General features: G+C 35.5%; 1 pseudogene; it reads left to right on the top strand.

Annotated features, from left to right (window-relative positions):
- The first annotated feature begins 10,571 nt into the window (after positions 1-10,571).
- LOC110224006 (NADH dehydrogenase [ubiquinone] 1 alpha subcomplex subunit 7 pseudogene) lies at positions 10,572-10,940 on the top strand (annotated as a pseudogene).
- The last annotated feature ends 382 nt before the right edge of the window (positions 10,941-11,322 follow it).

Genomic DNA, 11,322 nt, shown 5'->3' with positions numbered 1-11,322 from the left:
ACAAAAACCCCCCAAAACCCACAACATCTCTAGTTTTCTAGAGAAGTTCATTAAATTTTGGTAGCTGTTAAAATAATAGTGCAATTAGTACAAATAGTACAGTTAGTGCAATAGTGCAATTAGTATTCAGATGACATTTTTATTTCTAATCTCTCCAGTTGACACTGGAGGTGCCATGAGCAAAAACCTTTTACTTCCTTCCTAGAGTGATCTTGTGAACAATTGCAAAGACTTTATTTATTTTCTAATAAAAAGATAAAATGTGGGTAAATTAGAATATTTCCAAGATAAAGGAAAAGCCATGTAGAATATGCATAGGAGTCTTTATAATTTATTAAATATATTTTCCACATTGGATCTGTCTCTGTCCTTTTTTCTATTACATGATATTGAGAAGTACTACATTTCCCACTGTGGTTAACTCATTTTCTGTCATTTATGAACATAATTGTGGATGTTCCTTCAAAACAATATGTCCCAGGACTTATTATAAAGAAAAGCTTGCAACTTTCAAACCCATCTTTATTTTTATTTAATCGAAAGTATGCAGATGAAAATAGCACAAAAGTAATCTCAAAACCTATCCCTTTGTAATTATTTTTTTTCTTTTTTGTTAATGAATCCTAGTGAATCTCTATATAATTATCCCACAAATTGGTATGATTTCTAAGAAACAGAGTTCTTTGAAAACAGCAAATACTGTGACCTCAATTTTCATAATAAAACAGTCCAATCATTTTGCTTAGTAATGTGCAAAGGTATAAATTTTTTATTAAAGATTGTATGTGGTGTAGGCTATTTTTATCCAATTGAATTTATACTCCACTAACTTAATAGGATCATGGACTCAAAGATCAAGGAATGGAAGGGATCTTATGGATAATCTTGTACAGTTCCTTCATTTTAGAGTCACAGTTGTAATGACCGAACCAAAATTGAAGCCCAAGTCCTCTGACTGCCTTACTGTTCTTTCCACCACACCATATCCTCTTAAATTTATCTTATTTTTATAAAAAGGGAAGTGTCTTTGAAATCAACCAGATAATGGAATGATTTGTTTTAAACAACAGTTTAAAGGCAATTAATTCATTGACAATTGAGGGTTAATTTAATCAGGTTTCTCACTATTATGGTGTGCTAAGAAAATCAATTTCTTTCTTTGACTTTTTATGCCCAGCATAAACCATCCATTTATATGTTCTATATCTTACATCACTATATTCAAACTAGATTATGAAATGGAAATATTGGGAAGAAGGGGTGACTGGTTTTGTAGGAAGAAGCTCAAATATTTCCATCATTAATTATTGCACATTTCTGTGGTGTCACAATATTTTGTAGAACTTCACCCTTAAACCTTTTACTATCCTTGTGCTTTTACTTTGTTAATTCCAATTTTACTTTCAATGGGAGTATCAACAGCTTTATTAGGTGAAGTAAATGTATTTCAGCACATAATGTAATCTTTGAATCTTGGTTGCTGTGGATTTTACTCTAAAGTTCACTGTCTCCCACATTAGAGGAGAAAATATCATCCACTAGAGAAACAGGGATAGGAGCCTGGAACTATTTTCTTTTTTAAATTGATATAAGGAATTCCCAGTTGAGGAAATTCTTCTATCCATACAGATTGTCAAATTCTCTGCATTGGACTGTAAGCTCCTTGAGGGCAGGAACTGTCTTTTGCCTCTTATGTATCCCCAGCACTTAGCACACTACTGGGACATAGAAGGTACCTAATAAGTATTGATTGATTGATTGGAATTTGTAGTCTTAATTTTTTTATAGAGCACCACATAGTTAAGTAACTTATCCAGGGATACATGACTAGCATGTTTCATAAATAGGGCTTGAATCTAGGTCTTCATATCAAATTCAGGTTTTTTCTACTACATCCATCACAAGGCCTCTTAGTTATCTGATAAATGCATATGAAAAATAAATTATATCTTCATCTTAATCTCAAACGACTTAATAGTAAATTCTGCTTTTTTAGAAACAATATTCTTTGCTGGAAAAATTAACTATATTGCCAGTGTCAATAAATGTAAGATATAAGTGGAAGTCCTTAATCAAGTTTCTAAGAGAGTAATTGCAATTATTATTGTTATCTACATTTCCTTGACGTAGTTTTTTTTTTCCTCCCACTCTCAACATGGAGAGGCTTTAACTGAAAGAAGAAAAGGCTTTCCCTGAAATCTGACTGGCCCTTGCTTCCCTAATACAGTTTTCTGGTTATCTAAGGGAACAAAATATTTCAGCCATGTGTAATGTAGGTCTCCCCTACATTTTATGTCCTTCATCATATCCATCCCTAAGAACATTTTTTATATGGAGACAAGAGAGCAGGGGCATATATTCAGAGAAACTGTGTCACTATAACAGTATTGCATAAACTTTCTGTGATTGGGCAACTTAAACCTCCTTTTGTTAACTGTTCGATGATTTGACAGTTCTTTACTTTGTCCCTAAACTAAGGGAATATGGATGCTAGAGCTACCACCAACATCACTCTTCTCCGGACTTCCTTTTTACTTATACTATGTAATGCAAATCATAGAAGATAATTATGTTCCAATTGTTTCTCAAATGGTAGTATTTTTCCTTCAAGAAAATTGCAAGCTCCTCATGGAAAGCATGGTCTTTTGCTCTCAGAATCTTTTAAATAACACACCCCTGGTATAAAACTGGGTGTGCAAAAGGTCAATAAAAGTTTGTTAATTGACAATAGCTACATTTATTCCAATTATAAAATATTATTCTTTCATTTACCAAAATGATAAGTCCTGTTATAAGGTCTATGCTTTTATTAAGAGTTAAACATAAATGAATTCTAGCTATAGAATCAAAACTCAGATTAATCTGAGCTACAGGATTATGATCACTAATGAATATAATAACAATGTAATAACAAAGCTTTCAGCTATGAAACAAAAAATAGCTATTAGAATGTTTAACATAAGCCAAATAAAACTAAACTTTGCTAGCTCCCTGGTGGTATGCTAAAATATTTTTTGCATTAATCACATATTTTAAGTATACTGTGTGCATGTTTTGAACATCCAGTCAAAAGGCTTTCCAGGCATTCGCCATTTTTAAAGAAAAATTAAAATTCAGTTAGTTTGATTTGTAAGAAGAAAAGAAAATCAGTGACCAAAACCTTCAATGTTCAAATAATATGAAAACATAGAGGATTTATTTTAAGTTCAATTTGTCTATTCACTGAATGTTATAAATATGTTATGATTAAGAGAGCTAGACCTGACATGTTGCAAAAATAGATAAAACCGCAGTAATTTTAGTTTCACTGACATTTGAGAGTAAATTCCACTTATGTTGCTTTTTTATAAAAAGATAATCAGAATATAAGCAACATGATCTATGAGCATTGATCTATTCTAATATTCTATGCTTGTAGACTTGATGTAGTAATGGTAAAAACTGGTCTTTCACATATATGTATATCTATATACGTGTATGTATGCATATACACATATATGTGTATATATAGCCTTTAGATTTAGTTCATTTTGTCCTCAAAAGGGGAATGATGTGTTCCTCTTTGAATTTTTAAAGTATATGCTCTACCCCAAAAGGACAAGGACCTCCCTGGCTAAAGCACCACTCTTCCATGTCCCAACACCAGTAACAAATATGTATTTAGACAAAAAAGTGATTTCTCATTGGTGATACTGTGGTTGGTCTAATGAAGTATGCCATTCAAATAAGCAAATACTTTTAGGTTCAGAATTTCCTTCCACTAACATAGATCACAACTTTTCCACATCTTCCATTTTATGTCCATGATCTCTGAAAAGTTTGCCACATGGCCGTTCCATGCGTCAGAGTCCTTTCTTATGTTCTGTGGACATCACAAAGAGCACTCTAGCTATCAATCTATGATCCCTCCCTCTTGTCATGATCAGGCCATCTTTACTTTCTGTTATGCAATTCCTTCATAATATCCTTTACTCCTTATCTTGGGAATTCCTTGCTGGTTATGTATTATAGGTGGTTCCAACCATAGGCTAAGGTGAGATTGTGTAGGGCTTTGAATGTCAGACAAAAGAATTTTATTTTGACTGAGTAGGAAGTAGGGATGCATTGAATGGTTTTGGTAACAATTAATTTTATGCAATATTGGTAACAATTAATTTTATGCCCAGGCACCAGAGAGATCACTGTGGAAGCCTTAGGCTTGAAGTATGCCATTCAAATAATGGCATATTCATCTTTAGTTCACTGCATGCACTGACATTCCATGTCTTGCTGCCATATATCAATGCAGATGAAACATAAATATTTTTCAAAATCAGCCTTTACTTTCATAGGCAATTTGGGGTCAATAAAAGTTTGAGGATTTTCCAAAAGTCCTCTATCTTCCTTTTTTCTTACTCTGGGCCCAGTTCAGTATCCACTTATGCTGTCTATCTGAAATATGAATACTGTTGGACGTGCTCTATAGGAGCATTCAGACAAGCTCTCCAAATGCATGATGAAATTGGGACAATAAAAATTCTTCACCTACCTGACCTTTCTTGTATGGATGAATAGGCCAAACTCCTTAGATATCTCTTCCAGGAGGCATTAAAATACCCAAGTGACACTGTCATACACAAATATGAAGCATTCAAATACATATCTTAAACTACATGTTTGATTATATCAAGAAGTTAAAAGTATTTATTTTATTTATTAAAATTGTGTTGACAACTAACACAGCTGTCAGCCAAGAAATATTGTATGAGGACATATTTCATTATAGATCAGCAAGTGAGTTGTACCCCGATGACATACTTCTGAAGACAACACAGGAGATACCATCTGACATCTGAAAGAGAGAACAGCTAGCATTCAATTCAATTCAATATACATTTATTAAGCCCCTAATATGCATAAGGCACTGTGCTAAGAGAGGGAGCTATAAATGCAAAACCAAAACTATTCCTTTCCTCAACCAGCTTAAATTCTACTGACAGGAAGCCTAGAGCTAGCATAAAAGCAATTAGAGTAAAAAGAAAATTTAGACAGGCGACAGCAGTAACTGGGAGGGTGTGTAGAGTATTGGAAATGCAGTCGGGGTGACCTCAGTTCTAATCCTGTCTCAGATAGTTGCTATCAGGGTGACCCTTTACCTCTCTCAGTCTAGTGTTCTAATGTATAAAATGGGGATACTAATAGTGCCTACCTTATAGGGTCGTGGGATGATTAAATAAGAACATATTAAAGTATTTTGCACCCTTAAAGTGGCACTCTCTTTCTATGCCTCTCTGTCTCTCAGTCTGTTTCTATGTCTGTCTCACTTTCTCTCCCCCTAAGTACACACAAAACACACACACACACACACACACACACACACACACACACACACATATATATGTTTATGTATGTGTGTTTGTGGGAAAATTTCGCCCAAGAAGTAACACAAGTTGAGTTTTTATTTAAAAAATTGTGAAAAGGAGAGAAAAGGAGAGAGAGCTTTCCATGAATGGAGGGGTACATAATTTGTCAGTGGCCTGAGAAAATAAGTCAGCTCTACTCTTTGAATCTAGGACACAATACCTGAGAATAACCGTTAAATCAAATCATAAAATCTTAGGAATTTATTCTAAGGCTGCTAAGGACTATATTAGGAATCCCCAGACCACCTATAGGATGTTCCCTCATTTCCCAGTTCTCTCACTATTCAGATAAATGCATTGATGCTCCTTGGAGCCTAAGGCTTCCATAGTGATCTCTCTGGTGCCTGGGCATAAAATTAATTGTTACCAATATTGCATAAAATTAATTGTTACCAAAACCATTCAATGCATCCCTACTTCCTACTCAGTCAAAATAAAATTCTTTTGTCTGACATTCAAAGCCTTACACAATCTCACCTTAGTCTATTTTTCCAGGTTCATGTCACACTAAAAAGGAGTGTTGCATAGTGGATAGGGAGGTGGAAGATAAAACCAGATAAAATCCAGGAAAGTTTGAGTTCAAGTAATATTCCTAACACATATCGACTATATGACCCCGTGCAAGCACAGAGGTTCTGTGTTCCAAAATAAATTCAGTTGCTCCCTGAATATTTTTGGGCTGCATTATATCTGTGTCATGAAATTATGAGGCACAATATAATGGCTCCAACTCCACCTTCAGTTTAATTTATAACAGGCTTTTAAAGTTTAACTCAAATGCTACCTCCTCCATAAAGCTTTCCATGATTTATCCCTATCATCTTTGATATTATATATTGCATGTGCATCTCTTTCCTGGCCTGTTACTATGCATTGTTTTGCATCATACTTTATCTGTTTCTGTATAATATCTCTCTTAAATTGTAAATACCATGGTTATAATAATTTAGAATATTTGTATATTTGTAAGTATATATATATGTATATATATACATATATATATATACATATATGTGTATGTATGTATACATATATTCTTTATTTCCCACCTGTCTACTGTCCTGTTCTCATCATCATTTCTAGAAAATCATCTTTATGTAAGGTCACATCAGCACTGAAACTTAGACCTCCTCAGTACCTCCTGACCCTGGGACCCTCCTTCTCTCCCTCTAATTGGAGAGATTTGATGGTAGACATGGGAGAGCTCCTCCTAGATTTTTCCATTTAAGGGGAGGGTCCAAAGATTTTACTTCATCATTTCCCAGCTATAGAAAATCATCATGCCCCTTCCCTATGTACCTAGGTATTTTCTTCCCCTTCCAGCTCCCCCAGCCCTTCTTTTTAGCTTCTTTTTATGTGCTGTCTTCTCTCAGTAGAGTGTGAGCTCCTTGAAGGCAGGGAATATCTTTTGCCTTTCTTTTTCCCCAGAACTTTGCACAGTTCCTGGCCCATAGGAAGTGATCAATAAATGTTTATTGACTAACTCACTGGCTAATAGTGGCTAACAAAGTGTATTTTATGCTTTGTAGATATCTATAGCTATATAAATTGAATACACATGTAACTGCTTGGTAATGTGGAAAGAGTACTGACTCTGGAGTTGAAGGGCAAGAGTTCAAATCCCACCTTTAATCATTACTACCTATGTGACCATTGGTAATTCACCTTTTAAAAATCAGTGTCCTAGGTGTAAAATGAGCCTCTGAAGTCTCTTCCAGAGCCTATGATTTTAATGACCATGTACGTATAGAGAGGGTGATAATAGATTGATAGGTTTTAAATGTGATTTTTTAAAAATTTCCTGAGATGGTCTCCCAATTCACTGATGAGTCAATATTAAAGTGAGGCACCAATGTGTTGCCTTTACAAAATTTCAATTTAAGCTAAAGTCAGACTGACACATTTCTTAATATAGAAACAAAGCATGAATTATTTCGAATAGTAAAAAGAAAGCCTGCAATCACTGTTCTGGTAGAAAACAGAGCTGCATAACAAAATATCAATGCAGCTACAAAAACTAATAAAAATGTACTGGCCTTGAAAGCAACATTCTATTACTGTTTTTGAACCAAAGATTGGTTTTATCTCTAGTACTACATGCATATTCCATCAAAATCATTTTTCAAACTTAAAGGACTCTTTGTATTACTTCAAGGAGTGCAGAGAAGAGTCTATGCAATTCATTATGGTCAAATGCCTCATATAAGGGTCAATCAACAGTCGAAATTATGTTGGATTGGAGTTTCACTTTCTTTTCATTCTTTTACCCATCTTTCCCAATGGCACAGAGGCTTCTAGGAAATGGAATGGTCACATGCCAAGCACATAGTAGATGGATAGGAGACGCTATAAATAAATAATCCATGCTGTGGAGACTTTAGAGATGAATATGCATAGTTTTACTCATTGCTTTATGCTCTTGGGTCAATATGTTATATTACAATGAGAAACACATGCTACTATTGAAATAGCACTGGTTCTGACAGATTAAATCTTTTCTCTATCACTAAGGCCCCTTCTGTCATGGTCTACTTGATTCGTGGTCTACTTGATCTGCCAGGTTTGATACTACTATATTCCTATGTACAGATAACTATATATATATATATATATACACACATACATATATATATATATACATGTGTGTATACATATACATACACATACATACACATATACATATACATACATACACACACGCACGCACACACACACACACACACATATATATATACACACACAAAAGTCCTCTTGACTCTTTTTAGCTCTATGGACACTACTGATCATAATTTTACATATGTGCACACACATATATACATAACTGCATATTAGTAGTTATATATTTATATATTATGTATATTTATATATGGGGTACATGGAGTGTTCAAGGAGGATTAATCCTCTGGTGTGAGGGCTTGCCTAGCCATTATCAGGGCTGCTTATTCATCTTTGATGTTCACCTAGCACTCAACTTTCACCCATGCTCCAAGAAGCTGTAGAATGTGCAGTGGCCATACCCAGTAAACTGTCTCAGCTGACAAGCTGAATCAGGTTGATGGTAACCAACAGGCCTCTGACCCATCAGTGAGTTACTGGGGTGCCTACCCCAAGCATGTGAAGACTTCCTCTGGTGGAATGGGTGGATGAGAACAATTTGTTCCAGCAGCCATGACGGCAACTGAAGCAGGTGCTATAGAGCTCTTGGAGCTTGGTCAGACGTGGAAGACACCAAGGTCATCTACTGCATCCCAGGCCATTGCCAGTCATCCTGACTTTTGTCTTGCCACTGGACTTTAATGACTGAAAGAGAGAGTGATGCTGACAACTTTGTGAAACTGTCTCACTTAAACTCAGTTCATGCATGAGTCAAGACATCATCCCATGATGTCACTGGTCCTGCTAGAAAATCAAATTCAAGCAACAATAAGATGTTCATATAAAGATCGATACATATATCATTATACAAGTCATGAAATACCATATATAAAGTGCTTTGCCTAACTTAAAGTACTGTATAAATACATATTACATTATGAGTATGTATACATGCATATATGTATATGCATGTGCATGTGTGTATGTGTGTGCATATACACACACACTCAGTAGCAGTCTATATAGAGCTAGGTGGAGTCAGGAAGAATTTAGTTCTCTTGTATTTTGGATACTAGCTGTGTGTCCTTGAGAAAGTCACAACGTCTTTGAGTTCAGTTCCTTGTCTATAAAATGGGGAACAATAATTATATCTATCACAGCAGATTCTTATGTGAATCAAATTGAATAATGCATATAAAGGTCTTTGCCTAACTCAAAACACTATATAAATGTCAGCTATGATCTACTAAGGCATATGTGTGCTCTGATCTCCACTGGTGGAAAGATTGCCCACACCTTAGTTTCTCACACCAATGATATCACACATACTTCCATATTCATATATTGCAGAACATCATGCATTTTGTTGTTTAGTCATTTAGTCATGTCTGATTCTTTGTGACCCCATTTTGGAGTTTTCTCAGCAAAGATGCTAAAGTGGTTTGCCATACCCTTCTTCAACACATTTCACAGATGAGGAACTAAGGCAAACAGGGTTAAGTGACTTAACCAGGGTAACACAACCAGTAAGTGTCTGAAGTTGGATTTGAATTCATGAAGAAGTTTCTTTCTAATTCTAAGCTCAGTGTTCTAGGCACTGTACAACCTAGCTGCCTAATGTGTGTGTGTGTGTGTGTGTGTGTGTGTGTGTGTGTGTGTGTATATACATATATACATATATATATGCATGTAGACATATGTATGTGTACACATATAAACATGCATATACAAATACATATTCACCATTATAATGACCAATAAAATCAAATTATACAGTGGTACTGAAATTGTTTTTTACACTGACTTAGTAATTATAGCTAACAGTGTTTGTAAGTTAAGCAAAGAGCTTTATATAAATTATATTTTTGACCGCAATGTCCAGAAAAAAACACTAGAATGCAGAAGACATTATTGTTATTCATTTATTTTCATCATGTTTGACTCACCATAAGCCCATTTGGGGGTTTTCTTGGCAAAGATATTGGAGTGGTTTGCCATTTCCTTCTCCAGCTCATTTTACAGATGAGAAAACTGAGGCAAACAGCTAGAAAGCATCTAAAGCTGGACTTTAACTCAGGAAGGGGAGTTTTTTGGATTCCAAACTCAGTTCCCTATCCATTATGCCACCTAGCAGCCCATATGTACGTATGTATGTTTGTGTGTATACACACCTACATATATACTGTATTTGCACCATTGTAATGATCAATAAAATAGATACAAATTATACAGTGGTACTGAAGTTATTTGTTACACTGACTGAGTAATCATAGGTAACAGTGCTTTAAATTTTTAAATTTAGCAAAGAGCTTTGTATAAATTGTATTATTTGACTCCAATGTCCAGAACGACTCTGACTGATACGTTGTTGTTGTTCAGCCATTTTGGCAGTGTTTGACTCACCCTGAGCCCATTTTGGGGGTTTTTTGGCAAACATACTGGAGCGTTTTGCCATTTTCTCCTCCAGCTGAGGCAAACAGGGTTAAGTGACTTGTTTAGGATCACACACATAGTAAGTGTCTGAAGCCAGATTTGAATTCATAAAAAGGAATCTTCATTCAGCCCAGATACAAGATGTCATCGGCCATTGGTTTCATCCAATAGCTCCGGAATACAGCCTTCGGCAGTAAACTCCAAACAAAATTGCAGTTATGCTACCAGGATATAGCTAAGAGAACTCAGCCACCTCCTAAGCTGCCAGTGGGCCCTAGCTATAAGTTTCCAAACAATTACTATTGTACTCATGACAGAAGTCGACAAGCCTCTCCTCCTTCAATCATAATGTCTACTGTGAAAGTTTTGGAGCCTGGTCTTCCTGTTAAGAGCTCAAATGAGGCTATGACAACTTCTGGGAAAAAGCCAATGATACCAGGACCCCCCTTGAAAAAGTGGGAACTGTCAAAGGATGAACCATATTTGTGAAATGGACATGGGGACATGGACATACAGATGCTGAGATTGTGTTTTTAGGGGACTGTCTTGAAGGCACAAGCTCAGCTGCAAAGGCATCAAGCAGGATCATACAGCGAGCATGATATCATGATATGTTATCTTGGGGTAGGGGAAAAACATATATCCTAATACATGATAAATACACTGAAAATAAATAAATGAGTAAGTGAATAAATAAATGGGAGTCTTCCTGATTTGAAGCCCAGTGCTCTGTGGTAGGCCTCCATATGACATATACTGGGTAAATAGGAGTAGCTCATAGGATTATAGATTTAGAGCTAGAGACTTAAAAGTTTTGAAATCCAATCCCTTCATTTCACAGAGGAGGAAATGAGGTGTGGAGTGGAGGAATTAACTTGTCAGAAGACACATA

Source organism: Phascolarctos cinereus, unplaced genomic scaffold (assembly GCF_003287225.1).
Source record: "Phascolarctos cinereus isolate Bilbo 61053 unplaced genomic scaffold, phaCin_HiC Scaffold_3;HRSCAF=262, whole genome shotgun sequence".
NCBI lineage: Eukaryota > Metazoa > Chordata > Mammalia > Diprotodontia > Phascolarctidae > Phascolarctos > Phascolarctos cinereus.
This window is presented reverse-complemented; position numbering and strand designations above follow the sequence as displayed.